This window comes from Furipterus horrens, unplaced genomic scaffold (genome assembly GCF_987537825.1).
Source record: "Furipterus horrens unplaced genomic scaffold, mFurHor1.1.pri manual_scaffold_4, whole genome shotgun sequence".
NCBI lineage: Eukaryota > Metazoa > Chordata > Mammalia > Chiroptera > Furipteridae > Furipterus > Furipterus horrens.
The window spans coordinates 99212405-99233270 of record NW_028327174.1 but is presented as its reverse complement, the minus strand read 5'-3'; positions in this window follow the sequence as shown (position 1 = coordinate 99233270).

Here is a 20866-nt window from a genome sequence, read left to right as displayed (position 1 = left end):
CAGCTGTCCACTCGCTGTCGCCACCCCAGCCCTTCATTTGCCTCCAGCTCGTCCCGTCTCCAGTGAGGCCCAGGCCTCGTCGCGCCCCCTCACCGTCCTTTCTGTCCACCTGTGACCATTTTCCGGCCCTCGTTACTGTCGTCGGTCGTGGTCACCCTGGGTCTGCCTGGCTCTTGGGTGTCTGTCATCTCTCACGTCTGCTCAGTGCTGCCAGTCCCCTGCACTGCTGCACGGGGGTTCCTCTGTCCCTGTGATGCAGCGGTCCCCAGTCTCACCAGGCTCCTCACCCTCTGCTCCATGCTCTGGCCACCTGGGCCTTCCAGGGCCCCCACCCCCTTCCCTCCACTGGACACAAAGCCCCCTGTGCAGTTTCGGAAACACTGAGCCCCTAGGGGTGCCCCACTCTCCTGCACTGGGGAAAGGGCTGCCCGCACTACCATGGAAAACCTGCAGGTGCTACTGTTACAGAACCCCTGGGCGGCTCCAATTGCAAACAAACGCACGGGCTCTTTACTCAGGGGCCCGATTGCCCGCCGCCAGAATTATAACTCTCAATACCAGAGTTTAGGGAAAAGAAAAAGAGTTGTTTATTTAACAGTTATATAGATTTAGTTATTTGCGGATTTCTGTTGTTAAGTCTTATGTTCTTTAAAACACCCATAAACACATATTCTTGCCTCCCCGCTACCAAACCAGGCTAGTTTTAGGAAAGTTAGAGAAACCCTTTCCCTACTTTCCAAACACAGTTCAGCTTTACCAGTAGCTGCCAGTCATTAAATCCTGATTGGGGAGATCTTGTCTGTGTTATGGGGTCCACCAGCTTTTAATCCAGAACCTCGTGGATTCTCAGCCTCCTTGTAAACTGCATAGTTAGTCCTTTTGTAATCCACATGGTCAGTCTGTTCCTTTTCAAAGCAGCAAGTATGTCCCTTCCTTAACACTGCATCGTCAGTCCCAGTTAAATGCACATAGTCAGCCTCAGCCTCAGTCAAATCCGCGCGGTCAGCCTCAGCCTCAGTCAAATCCGCACAGTCAGCCTCAGCCTCAGTCAAATCCGCGCGGTCAGCCTCAGTCTCAGTCAAATCCGCACGGTCAGCCTCAGCCTCAGTCAAATCCGCACGGTCAGCCTCAGCCTCAGTCAAATCCACACAGCCCGCCTGGCTAAAATGTCTGCCGCTTGTTTTTAAATCCCTGACTACGTCCTCTGATGCAGTGGGTGTGGTAACCAGTTCTGACCATTCACAGAACCTCACGCAGGCTCTGTGTGCTTTCTCCATACCGTCCCCTGGTTCAAGCCCCCTCCCCTCTACCTGAGGCTTTGGATGCATTAAAGCCGTTTTGCATAAAAAAAGACACTAGCCACCAGCCTCAGGCATGTGGAGGCATTCTAAAAGCTGCTTCCTTCTCCCCATCCCCCAGCCGCAAACTCTGGGGTTTTTTTTGGAACACCCCTGTTTCTGTAACGCTACTGCCTAGGACCCCCCATGCTCCTTACGGGGGACGCTTGCACTCTGGAGGAGACCCCAGGATTGGAGGGCTGGGCCGCACGCCCCCACACTGTGGAGGGTAACCATTGCTCTACTTAGAGAATCCTTCCCAAAGAATGGGCCCCCAACCTGTATGCTGAAGGAGTTCCCACAATACAGAAGGAATGCCTTGTGTCAGGGGGCTTCCCTGCCCCCACCTGCTAGGCAGGGAGCCCTCTCACACCTCCCGGCTTCTGCTTTGGAAATCTCAAGCCCTTCAGGTTGGGCCCAGCTCCCAGGATCTAGGGAGGGGAACCACCACGCTCCTTTGGGAACCTTGGGCCTGGAAGGCATGGCCCCAAACCTCCACCCTGAGCAAGGAGTTCTCCGTGCTCCTTTGAGACCAGTGCTCCAGAATGGGGCCTCCCCACCCACCAAACTGGGGTGGACCCCGCTGGATATGGAAGGAACTTGTGATCTAGTTGGGTGTCCTTCACCTCCTCACAATGGGGAAAGAACTCCTGGGCAACTTTGTGGACCCAGAGCTGCGAAGGAGGGACTTTACCCACACCCCCTTTTCATGTTGGTCATGGGCCTCCAGTTCATGCTGGGGAGGGGGACCCCCACACTGCAGAAGGCATCACGCTATCAGAAGAGCAGCACCCTCTCCCCACACAGTGGAAGAACCCACCCGTGCTTTCCCGTGTACTAAGCATCCTGCAATAAGGCCTGTACCCTCACAGTGGCGAGAAGCCCCCCCCCCCCCCGTGCTATGAAGAAACCCAGCACTTAAGAGACCCCCAACTAGGGAAAGAGCTCCTCATGTTAGTTCAGGAAAGCCTGGAGGAGGAGCCCATGCCCCCACACCAGGGAGGGGTCACTTGAGCTATGGAGGGAACCCTGCAATCTGGAAAGGGCCTCTGCAACCCTTCATTGAGGAAGGGCCCCCGAGGCTATGAAAAGAATCCTATGTTGCATAGAAGTACCTTGCCCCCACCTTCAGGCCTGAGGAGGCTGGGGGTGGGGAGGGTGGAGGGCCCAGCACCTAGATTGGGACAAAGGGGACTGGGCTGGCAGCTGAGGTGGCCTGGAGCTCGTGGAGACCAGGCCTGGGCTCTTGGGATCACAGGCACTGCCTCCAGCATCGATGGCCATACTACCCTGAAGGCACCCATTCTCCTTGTATCCTCAGAGAGGAAAAGGGCCGAAGCAAACCAGCAAAGAGAGAGGTAGGGTCGCACCAGTGTGGGGCTGCCCACACGCTGGAACTCCAGCACAGAAACACACGCCTACCCACATACAAACACACACGTGCGTGTGCACTGCACAGAACAAGGGTGTTTGTGTGTCTCTTTTTTCTCCAGGCAAGATCCAGGGCAGGAATCTGAGCAGAATGGAACCTTTGAAACTTTGGGCACCTCTCCTGGTGCCCCAAGGTGACTGCTAGCCCCAGGGCACTGCCCTCTGGCCCAAGCAGGGACCGAGCCCTTCCTACCTGCCAGGTGCTGACCTAACTGCCCTGCCACAGGAAGGATTATTACCTCTGTACTGCAGAGGGGAGACTGAGGCCCACAGAGGCAGTGCAAAGGCCGCATAAGCAATGCAGACTCTTCTTTCTCGTTCTGTTGATGCGTCTGGAAGTGGGCGAGTCCTGGACTCCACACACACCCCAGACAGGAAGACAGTGGCCAGGACACCCCTGGTGAAAGGCTGTTGGGGGAAAGCCCCAGAAGTCTAAACTCAAGCTCAATTCAAGGAACTGACATGTAGCCTTATTCAAACTCTAAGAGTTTTAATAGGAGAAACTTACATACCCGGGCAAGGCAGCCCCTTTTTAAAGGGGCTTCCTAGTAAAACCACAGGGTGGGGCGTCACTTGGACCACCGGAAAGAACGATGCCTCCCTAAGGTAACAGATAACATCAGGCATCATACCCTGTACATACATTAACCTCCTTCCTGGGGGCATGGTGTTTATCTCTGGGGGGCATTCTGGCTCTCCGTAGTCATCCAAGCCTGGGCTACGGGGAGTTAAACAACCACAGAGGGTTAAACTGAGAGTCCAGCATTTCCCAGACACCTTTGCTGCTGGAACCATAGTGCACCTCTAAGTGAGTTTCCCCACATGGGCAGTAAGAAGACTGACCGAGCCACAGACAGATTTTCCACAATCGGCCACATGATGAGGACAGGGGCTGGGCTGCCCCTACGGCCTGCACAGCAGCAAAGAGAGAGGGCAACGCGGACACAGGCTCGGACCTCAGCTCCACCCTGCGGGCTTGTGGTGAGGGACGCTGCCATCCTCTTTCCAGCCCCCAGGAAAGGGTCAGGGCGCCTCATATGGAAAGGCATGAAGGGTACCCCCTGCAAACCCAATCCCTAGCATACTCACATGTGTGTGTGCATGCATTATGTCCCCACTCAAATACCTACCACATATATGTCCATGTGTGGCATCACACCTGCACATGTGGACAAGAGTATGTGTTTGCACTTGTGGCAATCCCACAAAGGCAGGCCCGGACACTTGATCCCCAGGTCCCCACTCACACCCACAAAGCCAAGCTGGTCGGGGTTTCTTCACCCCAACCCCTGAGAGCTATGCGTCTAGGCCGTGACCTGACAGGGGCCCTCTCATTTTTCATCCCCTGGGCACCCTGCACCCAGGCCTATTCTCTCTCTTCCCTTATGTCTCTCAGGTGCCCACCTGTCCTCTGTGTGCAGCAGGCTCACTGAAATTCTTTAATGATGTGAAATTCACATGAAATATGATTAACCTTCCGAAGCAAATAGTTTGGTGCATGTCAGGCATTCACAAGGCTGTGCAACCACCACTTCTAGATGCTGCAAGAACGTTTCACCCCAAATCAATCCTGAGCTGCATTAAGCAATCACCGCCCCCTTCTACTCACTCCATGTAACCATGGACTTGCTTTCTGCCGCTATGAATTTGTGTATTCTGAGTAGTTCATAGAAGAAGAATAAAATAATTGCAGTCTTTTATGGTTGACTTCTTTCATTCACTCATGTTTTGTCATGTCTCAGTTCAGTGTCACTTCCCCCGTGGGACCTTCCCTCCCCACCCACATCCCCGAAGTCCCGGCCTCCTCCTCGTCAGCTTACTGCACCCAGCAGCATCTGACATAATTCTGCCCTTCCGTTTGTCCAGCTGGTGGTTATCCATCTCCTTTTCAAGAGCACAGAACCAGAAGGGAACGGAACCCATTTCCTTCCCTCCAGAAGCTTGTAAATCAATGTAGAAATGAATGATAAAGAAATGAAGTTTCCATGGGAAACTGTCCTTCTTCCTAGTCTTTCTCGGCTCAGAAACATGGTCCTTCGTTCTCTGTCAGATGCAATTTGACAATATTTACCCTACAACAGCAGTGTGACAATTCCCGCCTCAAACACCAGGGCCCTGCAGTAGACAGGACAGACAGGTGTCCTGACTCCATGACATCTTCATCCCTGAGCTGCAGAGAGACCATTAATCCTACCAACATGGGAGTTAGCTGCAAAGCTGTTACTAAAATGACAGGCTCTTTCTATTCAACACATTAGCTTATTCAATGTAAATAACTGAAGTTGTTCCGTAGTGGGTTTTGGGAGAAAGCCTTTCCTGAGGGAGTAGAATTTGAGCCATTATCTAAAGCTAAAAAAGGAGAGTCATATAAATACTGAGGGAATACTGACCTCATAAAAATAGTTTGGCAGTCTTCATTCTTCTTGAATTTTTTGGAATAGTTTAAGGAGGATAGGAGTTAGCTTTTCCCTAAATGTGTGGTAAAATTAGCCTCTAAAGCCATCCAGTGAAGGGCTTTTGCTATTTGGAAGTTTTCTGATTACTGATTTAATTTTACTAGTAATTATTGTTCTATTTAAGCTTTCTGCTTCTTCTTGATTCATTTTGGAAGATTATATGTTTCTAGAAAATTTTCTATTTGCCCAGGTTTCCAGTTTCTTGGCATATGGTTGTTTCTCATAATTTTTTTATTCTTTGTTTCTCTGTTATCCAGTTTAATGTTTCCTCTTTTGTTTCTGACTTTATTGATTTGGTCTTTTTCACTTTTTTTCTTGATGAGTCTGGTTAAAGGCTTATTGATTTTGTTAATCTTTTCAAAGACCCAACTTCTGGACTTATTGATCATTTGAATTGTTCTTTTAGTCTCTATGTCATTTAGTTCTGCCCTGCCCTGTTTTATTTCCTTCCTTCTACTAGTTTTGGGCTTTGTTTGTTGTTGTTCGTTTAGCTCTTGTAGCTCATTTGAGATCTTTTTTCTTCCTTTCTTCTTTTCTTTCTTCCCTTCTCTCTTTCTTTCTTTCTTTCTTTCTTTCTTTCTTTCTTTCTTTCTTTCTTTCTTTCTTTCTTTCTTTTTTTCTTTCTTTCTCTCTCTCTTTCTCTCTCTCTTTCTTTCTTTCTTTCTCTCTCTCTTTCTTTCTTTCTTTCTTTCTTTCTCTTTTTCTTTCTTTCTCCTTTCTTTTTCTTTTAAGGTAGACCTGTGTTGCTATGAAATTCCCTCTCCAGACTGTCATTGCTGTGTCCCATTGATTTGAGGGCTTTTGTGTGTTCATTTTTATTTGTTTCCAGAAACTTTCTGATTTGTCCCTTGATCTCATAGGTAACCCATTCATTATGTACTAGCATGTTATTCGGTCTCCATATATTTGAATGTTTTTGAGTTTTTTCCTTAAGGCTTATTTCTAGTTTCAAGCCAATATGTGGATCTAGTTTTTAACTTCAGCTCTATTCACCATTCCACCTGGAATAGCCACTGTTACTCAGTTTATAGGCCTCAAGACCTTCTGCTGAACGTTCCTAATTGTCTGTTCCTCACGTCTCCTATTCAACATTTATACAAAATGACAAAGTGTAGCAAATCAAAGAAGTTTCACTGAATTCTTCATTAAGAACACACCTTTGATACATAACAGAGGTCACATCCACACCCTACAGTTCCTCAAACCCCACACTGCCTATAAATATTTCTGAAGGCTAACACACAATAATCACAGAGTTGTGTGTAAATTATTGACACTTTAGGCCAAATAATTTGGGGGAGTTGGCTTCTTTTGGCATCATATGACATTTGGCAGCACATCGGCACCTATACAATAGACGCCTGCAGGAACTCTACCACACAAAGAGATATGAAATGAAAAGAGAGAATGAAAGAGAATAAGAGAAAGGTGAAACACAGGTAGAGAAAAAGGGAGAAAACGCTAGGATCTAAATTTTTTTAAGTAAATCAGTTAGTAAAATTTTATGTGACTTCGCATTACATTGGCTCTATTTTGGTTTTGTGTCACTTAGTGGTGAGAGAACAATGTACCTATCAACAGGCAAGTTCCACTGAGACATTGGGAGGCTTCTTCACACATAGGCCCATATGAGGCACAAGATGTACTTCTGAGTATAACAGGACACCATAGAATGTTCTATGCCATAGATGATATCTTAATTTGTTTAATTTAGAAGCTTTAAATTATAGGTCTACAAATGTGGGGCCAGAATAAGATGAATTTCTTAAGTTCACATTGCTGAAACCCAGGCTTCTTTTAAGTGTTATATCGACTTAATTCCATACCTTCTTGTAATTTTGAGATCTCTGATTTTCTGCACCACCAGCTTACCGGTTTTCTACATTTCAAGTTATACCAAACCTGATGATGTCTCTAGAAAGTAGTCTTTTTCTGTCATCTACGCCAAGTAGGTACAGTCACTGTTGTTGCCCAGTGAGACACAGAGGCATTTCCGGGACACTAAACTGGTCAGAAAAACAGAGGCATGCACACAGCTTTCTCTCCTAAATGCAAAAACCCTACTTATATTCCCACAGAGTTGTGGAGTGGCCTGTGTTGGATATTGCACTGTATTCATGGAGCTGTCATGGTGAGCAGTTAACGGCTGTGTGGGTTATAGAGGTGAGTCTGATGAAAGGAAAGGCCCAGATAATGGAACCTTGAAAAAATGACCTCAGACTTTTGTGAAAGAACAAACAACAACAACAACAACAAAAGGTAAGGACTCTAGAAGCCAGTCACGCACTTTCTAGAGATGGCCTCTTATCTAGCTCTCGTGACTTCAGAGAGCTGAAAGAGCAAGGTGTTCTCCAGCTGTCCCCATACTTTGTAAGCTGTGACTTGTGGAAGGCCCACGATAAATCTGCTTCGCTCCTCACACACGGTGGCTCTGGGTCTCCCTCTAATGCCTGCAGTCCGCAGCAGTGTGTAGCCTCAGGTCACTGTGCCATCCCAGGGCGGCTAAACCAAGGGAAGGCTACCTCTGCGATCTCACAGGGCAGTCTTTCCCGACTTGCCGCGCTGTGTGTGTGTTTGTTGGAGCGAATGGAAATGGCAAAGCGGGGAAAGGTCTCCTTGTACAAATGCAGTATATTAGGTCCGGAAGCCTGGTGAGCTTTTCAGGTGTGTATTTCAGGTCATGGCTCTCAGGAAGTGAGTGCTGAGGGGCAAACTCTAACTTGCTTGTATTCCTGGGGCACTAAGGTGTCATGTTTTTCATTCACGTCTGAAGATCTATGCAGATGCCCTTATGTAACTGATCAGGAAAGAAGGGTACTTACAGCAGGGATTCCTTCCATGTCTGCCCACTATCTCCTGCTACATCCGGCAATGAGAGTCTCCTGAGAGTCATGACCTCAGGCAAAGCTGCTCTACGTTCATTCTCTCCTCCCCTTTCTAGGAAAACACCTTTAACTCTTCAGAGCTCAGATGACAGGTGTCCTTGTGATTCCTTTCTGCAGGCGAAAGCATCTAAGGACTAAGGGGACTGAGACAAAGTGAGGGCAGATGTGTTCGGCAGCAGAATGAGTCACGCTCGCCACGGCTGGTAAACATGGATATTCTGCCACATCGGTGCCTCCATTCCTTGTAAGAGACCTTCTCCTTCTGCCTCACGGGGACAGTTTCAAATATTTGTCCCCAGTGTCCTTAAATTTCACAATAATGTCATTTAGTATGAAACTCATTTGAACTTCATTTTGGGGGGAACTCAATATATCTTTTTAATCTGGAAACTCATAAACCTCATTTATGGGAAACACTCCTGATTTTTAAATTGAGATATTCACATACCATAAAGTCACTATTTAAGGTGTATAGTTCAATGGCATTTAGTATATTCACAAGGTTGTATAACCACAACAGCTCTTTAGTTTTAGAATGTTTTTATTCGCCCACGAAGAAACCCTTAACTCCTTAGCTCCCCATACCTTCCTCCCACCAGTCCCCAGTGGCCACTAACCTGCTCTCTATCTGTGTAGACTTGCCTGCTCTGGACATTTCTGTGAATGGAAACACACCGGACTTTTGTGTCTTGCTTCCCACACTGAGCATCATGTTTTCAGAGTTCATCTATGCCACAGCATGGATCAGTATTACTTCTTTTTATGGTGAATACTATTCCATGGCATGGATACAGCCTACTGTATTTATGCAGTTGTCCATTGATAGATGTTTGGACTGCTTCCACATTTGGGGTCTTATGTGTAATACTGCCATGAAAATTTGTACACACATTTTTGTGTGGCCACATGTTTTCAGTTCTCTCAAGTAGATACAAGTAGAATCGATGGGTCAAATGGTAATTCTGTTTGACTTTTAGTGAAGCTGACAAACTAGCTTTCCAGAGAAATTGTACCATTTTCAATCCCATTGATTATTTTAAGAATAATTTCCCTTCTGTTTGCAACTATAAAGATTGATCAGTAACAAACACAGCATCCTTAATAAATTACCCCCCCCCAAAAAGGTTATAGTGTCACTTATACATAATATAGACTTCCAGTCAGGGCACTGTTCTCTAGAATGGCTGTGTCTTTCTGGGCAAACCACCATCCCAACTTTCCTGGACAATCCCAGACAATCAGAGCAGCTGTTCACCTACTGTGACAGCACCTCCCATCACCAGTGACAGTAGACCTGTTGGGGGTGTTTCCAAGTTTGTGTACCTGCCACTGTCAAGTACTACACTCATATTTCTGTTCATCAGAGTGCTCGCAGCCCATGAACAGAGCCCAACAGTCTCTCCGCCTGGAAGCGACAGGTAGTGACCCATAGTTTTACCTGGATTTTATTAGACTAAGGTATAATGGGGTCACCTGAACACCCCGGGGCCTGAAAGCCCCTTATTTCCTGAACGGCACCTTCACACACAGCCCCCCAGGCATTGCTGTCAATTGTGTTTCATTCTTTAATGACGTGACCTGCTTCCCATTAATGACTCGGCCTAGTCTGGGCTTGTGACCCGTGCAAAGTGGGTGGTTCCCAGCAGCCTGAGCATGGCTCTCCCAATAGAGGTAAATTCCTTCTCATGCTGAGAGAGCCTGAAGAAGCTGAAGCTCCAGGGAAACCTTGGCACTGAGGGCCAGGCATGCTCAGGCCAGGCGGGAACACTGGTGGCAGAGAGCCAGGGCTCCTCACTGACCCAGCAGGTCTGCTCAGGGATGCGGTGACACTGCAGGGCACGGCCTCGCTCTGCGTGTTACTTGAACTCTCTTTCGTCACCTTTCATCAACTGAGCGTGAGGATAAGGTGGGGACAGGGTGTGGAGAAGGAAGGGAAGATGGAGTCCGCATCCAGGACTTAACTGAGCATCTATTAGAAATCCATCCACTATAAAATGCTTGTGGCCTGAGATGGGGAATGATCCTGTACCCAGCGGGGAGATAAGCCAGCTCAGCAGCTGCAGTTTCCTTTTGGGGACAATCTTTCTCAGCTGGCCCCGACCTGCAACCATGCCTCCCTCCGTCTCTCTGTTTAGTGTACACTGCCCCTCAGCGCACACTGCCCCGCAGTGCACACACATGCACCTGCTCTAACGTGCACACATGCATGCATGCTTACTTGCCCAAGCCAAACTTATTCTTTTTAAATACCAAGTTCATTCTCTCCTTAAGCCAAGAAGTGGTGCAATTCTGTTCAAAACGACACAGTGAGTTTGCTGTGCTGTCTGGGCACCGCTGCTGTGGGAAGAAGAGGGTGAGGAGGACAGGCCTGACATGACAAGCCTGGAGTTTAAAAGGAGGAGAGAAGGAGTTCAAATAACTTCCCTGGCCGAGCTGTGACAGCCACAGGGAAGCAGCCACGTGGTCCTGGGCCAGAGGTGCCACCCTCAGCTGGCCGCTGTCCCTGACCCTTTCAGAGGCAGAGTCCATGAGACAACACGTGTTGAGAAAAATAATTTTATTTTCAGAAGCATCCCACTGAGAGAGGACCCCAGGTTGCCACCAAACATGCACGTTATACGGATGTAGGAACACACGCTCAACAGCCCTGATGCGCTCAGCACGCCACAGAAGGAAAGTGAAAATAGCCCTTACATATAGACTACAGAGATATATGTGCATGTGGACACACGTGCACACACTCCTTTATTGACTGCCATGCAGTTTCCCTCTTGTCCGCCCGGTCTTCACGCGCACACACCATCTGTCTAGAACCTTCTCCGGCCCGCAACATTTCTCGGGCTAACTCCACTTCGTCTTCAGATATCTGAGTGCACGTGACCCCCTCATGAATTCCATGTGGAGTGTGACCCCCACGGACTCTGAAGGCTCATGATACAGGCCTATCACTGTGGCACGTGGCTGTCACTGTGGTTGGCTGCTCTGCTCAGGACAGAGGCGAGGATTTTCATCTGAGTCCATGATGCCTGTCTAAGTGCTTGTTATAACTTCATGTCCGATAGATGCAGGCGTGAGGGTCTGCGCCAACATGAAGGAGCTTGTGATCTTCAAGGGTCAGACCTGACCCCGGAATCTTCTGGAATCCTCCCAACAGCCTAGTCTGGTAGTTGTTGCCTCTCAGTCCCAAGTGTTTAGTTACTTGTGACACAAGGTTATTTACGTCACAGGTGGTCTGTCTCAGAAGCCCAGGTTTCTTCTCCTGTAACCGTCCATCTCCACAGGACAAATTGGCCTCCCAGTGACTGAAAAGATAGAGGGGCATGTGTGAGGAGCTGATCAGGGGTGGACTCCTGAGGTGGAGCCCTTAAGGGTGGGCACGGGGGGGTGGGTCCTGGGTTTGGTTTCCTGGGAATAAGTCCCTGGAGGTGGCCCCTGTGGATGAGCTTCTGGATCCCCAAGGGCAGTAGGGCTCCATCAGTCACCTCCAGGCCACACGGTCTTCTTCACTGGTTCCTAAGACTCTAAGTAATTCCCTCCATGAAGCATTTTCCTTAACTATCCAATGTGATTTATGGTTCCTGGTGGTTACACAAGGGAAGAGAGTATTTGAAAGAAGGTGTTGAGAGCCCTCATGTTCTTACCACTGAATAGGAGCGTGTGGGTCGAGAAGGAGAAGGTGTTGGATATTTTAGGGGATGCTGTGAGTGTGGAGAGAACCAGAGAGATGGGGAAGCACAGACCCCCCAACATGTTTGTGTGTTGTTTCCTGTGAAGGGGAAGAAAGAAGAAGGCAAAGTGATCAAAGGAAAGGCTCTTGTCTGTGTTGTGTTTACAGGGCAGATCAGGACATGTGATGCACACAGGAGTGCAGGAAGGTGAGTCTGGTGACATGGGGACCTGAGCAGGGAGGGGGAAGTGAGACGCAGACTATGATGGACTTCAGCTGTGACACAGCAAAGGGGAGTGTGGCTGTAGGTCCCAAAGGTGGGAGGGAGTGTGGGCAGGAGCGGGGCTGCTACCTGCTGTGTGGAGCGAGCACCAGGCCACTGTGTTAACATCTCAGCACCACTGTCCACGTGGCTGACGTGAAGAAAGACCGGAGCTCTGCAAGCGTGCGCGCCCTCTGCGCTCAGGAGTTGCTGGTCTGGGTGGGACGCATCTCTCTCATCTGAATGACGCTGGTTCAGGGGGCACAGCTGGCCCCAGGCCTCCAGCCACGAGCTCCAGACCCAGGTAAGAGCAGGACAGGCATCTGGGCTGCCGATCAGGGCCAGCTCTGTCCGCGGGCTCCCTGTGCTCACGGCCAGAGCCTTTTGGACTGCCGCCCATCTGTCAGAGGCCCTAGAGTCATGAGGTTTCCCAGCAGGTGTCTGGGCTAAGCCACCGCTGCTTTGCATGCTGCGTGCCCTCCCCCACTTCTCTAAGAGGCTGCAGTCACAGGTGCATATGGCCCGGGCAGGACAATGCACCTCTGACCAGATGCAGCGTTACCTCCCACGCCTGTGATGGGCACGCTGCTCCTGCCTGGATGGCCTCATTCGATTAGTGTGGCCTTGCTTCAGGTCACTGAGCTGTTTGCACCCTCCACACCTCTCAGGGGTGGTGGCCGCATGGCCTGCAGCTCACAGCAACATCTGGAACTGTAGGGAGAGCTCGCCCCGGCCCTTACGGGGGAGCCAGCAAGGGGAGGTGAGCAAAGGAAACAGATGCTGCAGATGGAGTGCGTGTGCTGTTACTCACACGGCCTTGGCTTCTCTGGGGCTTTTCTTTATTTACTCTCCTGCAGCAAGTTTAAGTCTGAGAAGTTCCTTTAAAACAACGTGGCCAGATCACTTCTCTGGACACTGGGGTCATCAGGAGACCCGATTCCACCTATTTGGGAGAAAAACTGGGCATCCCACCCAGAGCTGGGTACAAGGGTGCATGTGGCCTCTATAGCTCTTTTGTCTGGGCCCCAGGCCATGCCAAGCCCAGTCCCCCTGGTTCTCATGACCTGGAGGCTCTGGAGGTGGGTGTGATGCCTTCGCTTTATATAAATGATGAGCTTTTAATAAATAATACGAGAAGATGACCAGGCGTTGAGTTACATATCGGGGCTGCTCTCAGCCTTCTGGAATTCCCTGGAATCACATCTCCAGGTCTCCCAGGCCAAGCCCAGGAGACTTGAGCTCTTCCCCAACGATCCCCAGCACCCTGCTCTACCCAGGAAGCTCGGTCAGAGGCAGCCCCGGCCCAGACAGGGGTTTCAGCTCTCATTGTGCCAAGTCATTTCTCAAGCGATGGAAATAGGTCATATATTGAGGATTCATATCAAGAGTTCTTGACTTCATGTAGGAAAGATTTTACAACAGGAGTCCCGGTGACCGTGAGAATACAGTTATTAAAGCAAAACAAGGAAGGGCTTAACATAGAAGAAGCAACAGGAGAGCCTAGGCTGGGCTGCCTTAGCTCACTGGGAAGTCAGAAAAAAAGGGGTTTTGGGGACAGGTTCAGGGGAACAGCCTGGGACAAGCCGCCAGATGCCCACTGCCTTAGAGTTAGGAGACGTGTGCCTGTGAAGAAAGAAGTGGGAGGTGGGAATGGCTTATGACAGGCCAGGGACAAGGTGCTGTCACCATACCAATCAGAGACAAGAGAGGACATCAGTGGTCGGGCACTGCAGGCTTATAGGGTAACAGTGTTGAAAGCCTTCGCAGGAGATAAATAAAGTCATCCCCAGAAGACATGGTGTGGAGCCTGCAGAGCTCATGGGGTGACTGTCCCAGGTGCCAACAGGAGTTATGGGGGAGGGGTTAGGGCAAAGGATACCTACTGGCACCCCTGTTGCACTTGGTGCTGTGGAAGAGAAGGGCCCTGTGGTCAAGACAAACCGACAGGCAAGAGTTATGGGCCCAGACATATGTCTCAATCCAAAGGTAGGCAGTGGATTGTTGGGATCCCCAAGCCCTGACCCACCCGCTCACGGTTCTGAGGCAGGAGACAGTCAGGAGCGAGGGAACTCTGGGAGTGCCCCAGAGCGTGGACAATGGACATCGATAAGGAACAGAGACGCTGTTCTAAGACTGGTTGTCCTCCTTTCTGGAAAAGTGCTGAATCCTGGTGAGTCATGACTGCACCTGCACAGAAGAGGCTACATGACCCCTGGTTCATCATAATAGCATTATAATAAATTAATATTGTTGTCCATGTCTCCCCCAGTGGGCAATCAAGGAAAATCATGGAAGACCACATGTGCAGTAGCTTCAAAGTAATATAAGTACCTGTATTTGCAAAATAAAGACCTGCCAAAACTAGTCAGGAAATATCTGTCCTGTAAGGATGGACTCCCTGCGGCCACAGAGGATCAATCTCTGCTCAGAGTTGACCCACTCCGCTGTTCTGTGGCATGTACTATTGCTTAATAAATCTGCTCTTGCTCTTCCTGCTTGCTATAAACTCTCTGTGTGTTTGGTAACCTGTGCCCCCCTGTGACAGTTTCAGTGACTTACCCCAGATCAGCTCTCTTCTTTCCATCTAGTCCCACACACTCCCACAAAAGTGCTTGGGGAGTGGAGGGGCAGGGTGGTGTACAGGACTGGAGAGCACCCCAAAAAAGGAGAACAGGGACAGGGGCACACACGGGTCCCAGGCACTGGAGGGTTCTTAGTCAATTTCAAAGAAAGTACTTCCAGTGGCCTGGACCCGCACAGGAGCGAGCGTGCTGCCAGGATGCCCTGGCCAGGCCCAGGCCCAGAGAGGGACTGTCCAGGAAGGCACAGCACTGTGTTGGGGGCGGAGGGGTCCTACAGCCCAAGACCTGGGCAGGAGCCAAACTTTCCTGGGTCTAAGTTGTGCTTAGATCTGTAACCACTCATGGGGTCAGGATAAAACCGTGAAGGGAATCTGGTGCCCTGATTGTCATAGCAGCCTGCGGCCACTAATAAACAAATCAGTAACCGTGTGTGCGCGTGTGCATGTGTGCATGCATGTGTGTGTGTGTGTGTGTGTGTGTGTGTGTGTTGGGAGTGAATGGGGAGGAGAGGGACTGATTTATGTACACAGTATAATATATTAAGTACTACTGTCATTCTGACAAACGTCTATAACTACAGACTGAGCTAAATCTAGCTTCTGGGTTTCCTACTGCAGGCACTGTGCACCACCTACATTTGCACACTTCCCAGTCAAAGTTATAAACAGGAGGTATTTGTGACTGGCCATCACTGGGCCTTGAACCACACTTTCTGACTGTCAGCTGTGACTGGGCTGATGGGTCTCCCCTGGGTCACAAGTCTGTGCCTCTGCATGAATGGGAGCTAATGACTGAAAGAGGACAGTTTTACTGTCCTTTCTGTGAGGGGACCTTTAAACCTGCCATGGCCTTCCTGGGTTTCCTGGGTCATGCCCAGTTCTGCAGCTAAAGGGCTGCGCTATTTCTCTTGGGTGCTAAAACTTCACCCTGATACAGCAGCACCTCCAGGAACATGTCACCTACCATTGAGTGTCCCTCCATCGCACTGACTTCCAAACTCAAGGGCTGAGCCACAAGACTGGCGTTCATGGTGTCGGCCTGAGGTCAGCCTCCAAAGCCGCAGGAGCAGACTCACCTGGATGGGGGCAGGGCTTTTGTCAGGTAGGAAGGGGGAGAGTAAGGTTCAGGGGACTGTTCCGGTGGATTCTAAAGCTAGAGTTCTGGAACCTGGGAAAATGAGTCAAAAGAGGACCAAGCAACAAATATAAAAGCTGACAGTGAGAAACTCGGAGAAAACATTGAGAAAAAGTGGAAGATGCTAACAGAGAACTGGAAAATATTTGTTTTTACTTTTTACTCCTACGATGAACACAATTCAACTTCCTACCAGAGATTGTGATGATACTGAGAAGAGGGGCCAACAAACTGGTTAAAAGACATTGGAGTCAGAGAGTAAACAGCCAAAAAGTTATCAGTGCTAAAAATTTTCTGGGCTACTCAACCCAATTACTAACTAACAAAAAGGATTATTTCAAAATGATCAGCAACATGCTCAATAACAAATGGACCTATAGATTGGAATTACTTTTAGAAAAAAACCTTTGGAGGACAAGTAAGAGTAGTTCATAAGCTATTCTTATATTCTACAAAAAATATTTTAAAAAGTAATATATTAAGAGTGAATGGGAAAAAGTAAGAGATGGAAGCTATACAGGTATTTTCATATCACTCTGTGGAGCACACACACTATTAAAAACAAAACCAGAAAACACACACAGAGTTGGCGTCTGTCATCAGGATCAATGAACAAGCAAGTGACTGCTTGTGTCAGGATCTGAGACACAAGACACAGATTATACTCACATTATGTTAAAAAAAAAAAAAAAAAAAAGCACCAGAGCCGTTAAAGATTAAAACAAAAAGAGATGAAAGGGGAGACAGATGTATGCAGGGTGAGGGCAAGATTTCAATCCTCACGGGTTTGGTTTCCTAGGGGTGCACTCTAAATAAAGAGAACCATGTTTGCAAAGGATGCCACTGAGGGCTATAAAATGGGTTTTTACATGAAGATACTTGCTCTAAACAAGAAAGGGCTGACCAAAAGAAGAAAAACAAGTATCTACAGAGGGGAACTCGTGAACAGCTCTGCTCCCCCCCCCCCCCGATTTCCTTGGTTTCGTGGTGGTGTTACTTTTGACGCTTGTATGTTATAAAACAGGATTCCTGGGGAGCCCACTTGTACACATGTTGCTCCTGGCTCTCATGGTTGACTGTTTATTCACAATCTCTTGTCTTAATTCCTGAGTCATCAAGATGGAAATTCAGGCAAGAAGAAAGAGCAATTCTTGTGCTTTTCTAAGGAAACATTGACAAACCCAAGATCACGGAGGTTGTAATATTTCTTCTAAGAGTTTTACCATTATAAGTCTTATAGTTAGATTTATTTTTTGTTTTGTGTGTATATTTACTTTTTTATTCATTTCTCCAGATATATACATTGGACAGATGATTATAAATGGAATTATTAATGAATATAAACACTTATATTATTTTTGATGTATGCTTTAAACTTGATTGTGAGGAAGGCTGTACCAACTCATACCCTTTAGAGCAGGTTATGGGAATAAAATTTAACTGAACTCATATTATTTATGAATTATTTATCCTTCTTTTCTTTCCACCTTTAGTGAGAGCTAACTAACATCATTGAGTGAGGTTAAGCTGTACAATGTGATGATCTGATACACATATATATTGTAAAATGTTTACCATAGTGAGATTACTCGGCACATCTTTAACCTCACATAATTGTAATTTCTAAAACATATTTCCAATTACCAAAAAAATGTTTTCTTTCCAAAGGAAGTGAAGAGAATGTTAAAGACCCTGGATTCTTCATGAAGAAAAATGTGGAAAGAACATGATCCCATAAATGACAGTGGGCAGATTTCAAACACTTCATCTAAAGAATGAGAATGCTAACAACTAGTCAAAATCAAAGCACTCAGAGAATAATGTTCTGGTTGTCATTAGGCTTCTCTGTACGCATTTAGTTATTTAGCAGGATATTACTTACTGCATTAACTACCAAAGATACGTTCCGTAATGAGAATGTAAATTACATCCCAGAAAATAGTATTTCCCCTCAAGGGACTGAGAAACTAAATTACATAGATTTTGGTCTTCAAAGACCATCAGAAGTTACGATATAGACAAAAGCCAGGCCAAGAATGAATTTGCCACCGTGTGTATTTATAAAAGAAAGCTATTGATCACTACCATGCAATTTGAGGGGCACCGGGGATGCAGAAGCCACTGTTAGAAGCAGCAGTCAGGAGTCTGCGCAGTGCACATGACAGTCTAGAGAGCACGCAACAACAGTTCAGCATGGTTTGAGGTGTATTCCGATGAAGCCTTGAAGGGTCTGCACGGCTTAGAGAAAAATTTTCACATCACTTTCCTATGGTAAGAATGAGAAAAGCATCACCTGACGTGAGGAGCTGGCCCACACTCTCCACTCTGTCTCAGTTAAACATGGACAACTTCCTGGAACATCAACATCAGACAAGGCCCTTCTTGTAACATGATGGCTCAAGACACAAACGAGACCTGTCCACAATCACTTCTGAGCACGGACAAAACAGGCTGCAGTCTGCTCTGCCTGCTCTGCTCAGGTGAGACATCCTCAGTCTTCCATCTGGGATGCAAAGCAGAAGCGCATTCCCAAGCCAGCGGGGAGCTGACTTATATAGGGAGATGCCCCTGCCCCTAATCCCTGATTGATCCATCCTCAAGCAAATGAGGACTGCAAATCCTCACAGTTTGATTGGTCCAAAAAGCAGTGTCCTGATTGGTTGGAGTGGAGCCACCCTGATTGGTCAGTGAAGATGCTAATTGGGAGGGGACGTAGCTGCACAGCTCTCATTGGGCGGGGAAAGTCTCCGTCCTATTGGCTGAAATACAATTCTAGGAACTCCTTTATAAGGGTTGGCTCAACAGACAGAGACGCGGTGCAGGCAGGCAGTTGGTTCAGGGTGGGAGGCACTGAGTGCAGAGCAGGAGGCAGACAGCTTAGTGCCGTCTTCTTCCCGAAGCATGGTTTGTGTGAGAGGCCCCTGCTTAGAAAGAGCTTCTAGGCCCTGGTTTTAAATTGAGGCCAGTTAACCACCAGGATCCCCTCTTGGTAAGTATCTTCTTTCTAGGGGTTGTTAATAATGTGGAGCAGTGTGGATAAAATGTCTTTCTGGTCAGAGATCTTTAATATGTTATATCCCTCACAGGAGAGGGATTTCCCAAGATGTAGTTAACATCACATCTGTACAGCCAATACTTCTCCTTACCTTAGAAGACATAATATATTGCTCTGCTTTACTTTTAATAGTGGTGAAATTCTGCAGGACATGTGATGTCCTCAAAAAAACTGACACACTGTTAGAGTGACATCAACAGGACACGGGGTGTTGGCATAAAACACAGCGGTGGCACCAATTCAGACGCATCCTTGGGCACCAAGTTTAATAGGCCTTGTCATAACCTACAGAGAGAAAGGGAGCACACACTCGCAGAGCCTTTCAGGCTAATTTTCAGTAATTAAATCCACCAGGGAATTGTAAACACAGGGATGTGACAGAAGCAAATTGACAGAGATTTCTACAGTGATCTCCTATATATTGTTATGATGCATAGAAGAAATTAGAGTCTTTAAACTATAAAACGTATTCATGGAGTCTTTATCTTTGCCACTTCTCTGTTAATAAGAAAAATGTTTTATAATGGTCTTTTCCAGAGTGTATAAGGATAAGACGGTGACCAGAGATCTATCCAGGCAAGTCTAGGGCATCCCTCCTGTACCTACCCTTTGTTTTAGGTGTAAATGTGGATGTGTTTTCTCTTGTGAATGTTATGTGTGTAAGTGTGTAAGTGTTGTGTGCTCCCACAGAATCAGTATAGAACACAGAATGTGGTCTATTTATATTTATTAAGAGAATAGTAGGGTACATTTCTTAAGCATACATTTTTAAATGGGTTGTTGAGTAGAAAAGGAGAATACTATTTCCAGAAAGTATCTAATGATGATGGTGGGACCCTTACTGCTTGAGATATTTTGATTCAATTGTGGTCAGGTTGCTATAGACATTTGGGGATTGGACCTATCAAGCATCTATAACACTCCTTCCTTGTGCCCTGATTTGGAAGAAATGGATGAAAAAGATGATTTTATAAAGATCATCTTCTTGTTTCTGTGTAACTGTCACGGAAAATGCTTTCATTTACTCCCTTCGTATTTTCAATACCTTCCCAAACCACATCTATTCTTTTCCCTTTTTCTTCTAAGGGTATGCCTTTGGCTGCATTTCTTCAAACAACCCACTGCTGTTGTTTACTTGTCTTTGAACTAACAGTCGTATAGTGCCATCTAGTGTTCAGAGAGCAAAGAGTCCAATGCAAGCGATTCTAACAGGTTTCTTCAATTCCTGAAACTGGCGATGTTGAGTTTGGGCCGTAAAGAGATCTGAGGAACAATTATTATTCAATGTATTGATTGAATCATGTCTGCACCTGTATAAATAACTACCTGTTCCAGGAGAAAAGACGAGACTTACTGAAAAATTCAGTACTTACTAAACAATAAAAGAGATTTTTCTAGTTTTTACGTAGAGCTTTTAATCATGAGTCACTGTAACTCACATGATCAAACCTTCTTGTAGAAGACTCTTTTTAAAATAAATGATATATCTTCTACAGACTTTTGGAGTAAAATTAGATATTTATTTTTCATGGGTAACATTGCTTAATAGACTAAGTTAAAACATTTTGGAGAGACTACATTAGAATGTGTTCTGACTTTTGATACCCTGGTTGAAAACATCCATACCCCCTAGGTCTTTGTCAGCTGTCCATTTGGGCGGTATCTGCAGATGTGTGCTGGGGGGAGTGGGCGGTTTCTGCCAGTAAACAGACAGAGCTGGACTGGACTAGCACCAGGAGGAAAACTCCATCCCTGACTCAGAGCCAGCGGCCACTGTAGGGAGTGGCAAGAGACAAGATGGCCTCTGGGGACACCAAAATTAATCAGTGTGTCAGAGATCAGATAATGGTGAAATTGAATATTAGGTCCCTATCCTATAGTGTTACAACTGGGGGGCTTTTATATACAGTTTGTATGATTGTGCTGTTTCTTTACACTGTAGAGAAGAACAGAGAGGAATGGTAACAATTGACCATGTGCTGTGGAACTTGCCCTGAACTTTTGACATCATAATGACCCCCTTGGGATTTTGTAGGAAAACAGAACTCAACAGGGCT